This window comes from Cibotium barometz, chromosome 44 (genome assembly GCF_041138505.1).
Source record: "Cibotium barometz isolate CiBa-2024 chromosome 44, ASM4113850v1, whole genome shotgun sequence".
Taxonomy (NCBI): domain Eukaryota; kingdom Viridiplantae; phylum Streptophyta; class Polypodiopsida; order Cyatheales; family Cibotiaceae; genus Cibotium; species Cibotium barometz.
In genome coordinates, this window is record NC_141089.1 from 16,815,185 (window position 1) to 16,817,438 (window position 2,254).

Below are 2,254 nucleotides of genomic sequence, written 5' to 3' on the forward strand. Positions count from 1 at the left end.
TACTTTTGGAGAATGAGGCTATGGTGGATACATTGAATCTTCACAAACAAAAACCATTCATTTTTTCTTGCAATCATGGAAGAGTATCTTGTGTTGAGATGTCGGTGGAATGGGGAGCTAATGTCTTTATATTTTATGCATCCCGTGGGAGGACTTGCATGCACTACAGTGTAAACAGTGGGCACCTCCATTTCCTTTAGATAATTTGGAAGCAGCCTTTGATTTGGGAGCATGCCTTTGCATTTTGCGGCTTGAGGTGGGTCAACTGAATGTGTAACATAGCTTCTAGCATGGGGTTCAAATGGATTTTGCAGTGAAACTCTCAAGGTTATAGTCCTTTCTTCATCCCTATGAAGTACCATAACACAACATGTGCAGCTCTTCTCACCCTTTGACTATCAAGCCCTTGGTATGGCCATCTTCGTGGTAGCTTATGATGAGTAGTCTTACAATAAAGCAAAAGTTCTGTTGGAGGATGCCTTGGCATATACTAATGATGCTTGGGAGAAGCATATCTTTTTTGTTAATGAGAAGCGAATCGTTTTATGTACTTGCCATGGCTAGGTTTCATTTTGTATCTTTGTATGCCTGGACGTTGTGCTGGAAGTTTTGCCTGGACATAGAGTGGCCAATGATTATTGTTTAGATTGGTTTTGTGCTTTTGTTTGCATCATGTAACCTTCCTGCTGGATGCTTTACTTGAGGGATGATAGTGGTAATACAGGTAGTGATGGCTTGTTGGATGAAGTGCCCAAGAGCTCTCATAAATGGCTTGTTGGATGAAGTTGCCTAGGAGCTCTCAGTTTGATCATTTTTTCCACAGCTCACTTGCTAGACGAAGTTGTCCAGGAGCCTAGTTGCATCATTTTTATTATTTGTGTATCTCTCTAGAAGGTTTTCCTGGAAAGATCATTGTATGAGGTATGCCTGGGAGCCCTCTTGCCAGATGTTTTCCTCAGAGTCTAGCTTGCTAGAGAACCACTTGTGTTTTTTTGTGGCATTCATCGGGACACTGAATTGAGTAGTATTGGGCGACCTATGGATAGGAAGCCAGGTCCTCCACACTCCACCAAGAGCCTCCCACCAACATCTCTGATCACCCTCATTGCCTCCGACCACCATCATCACTGCCTCCGACTGTCGTCACCGCCTTCGACCGCCATTACTGCCTCTAACTGCCGTCACCATCGGTGCCCTTCAACATCATTGTCCACTAGTGCCATCTGACATCTCCGATGTGAATTACCACCTCCAATCAAGGTCCTCCACACTCCACCAAGAGCCTCCCACCAACATCTCTGACCGCCATCACCGCCGTCACCATTGGTGCTCTTTGACATCTCCGACTTGCATGGCCAAATCTGATGGAACTCATGGAGGCAACACCACTCTCCCTTTCCCAAGGGAGGGCGAGATCCTCTTGAGCACCATCTCCCTTTTCCTGTGTGATTGAAGATCTCCCCTCTACACTACATGATGAGGGTTGGGACTTTGAAGGAGGACACCCAACAAGGAGATAAGGGGAGCACTCTCTCGGCGCAGTGGAGAACACTCTCTCTTGTGTCACATTCACTCTATCACATTCACTCTAGTACATTCAGCAGAGAGCACATTCTCTAGTGTATGACATTCTCTATGTTGGAGCACAATATCTCTTATATCATTCTTGTCTACAGTTTGGTATACAATGTTGCACTCTTGTGTTTTTTTGTCTCTCTGTGTGTGAGTGAGGTGAGTGAGTGGTTAGTGGTGGGTGTGGTGTGAGTGAGAGGCCTTTAGGGATATTGTAGTGCTAGGTGGTGGTTGGAGACCACGGTAGATAATGTAGAGCATAGGTCTTGCATGTTTAGCCCCAGTGAGGTCGACTCATCCTTGGCGGGTATACGTCCTTGACAGGATCCATGCTCCCTTTTTCCTAACCCTAGTGTTTGTGTCAGTAGTCCTTGAGCTTCCTTTTGCGAGGACCGATGGAGTCATCTACAATGATTGCGAGGACTGATGGAGTCATCTACAATGATTGCAAGCATTTTAATCAAGAGGAAGAAACTGATGGAAAGCTAAAAAGGCATCCGACTTGACCTTTAGACCATACACCCAACAGAAGTGTGTGTAACCATCAATGAAAGTCATGAGGTATAGATGTCCGCCCATCAAAAGAGGGAGCCCTCATAGGACCACAGAGATCACTCTGCACTAGTTGTAATGGGTGAGTAGCAGGGACAGTGCCACTTAGGAAAGGCTTGACAATGTATCT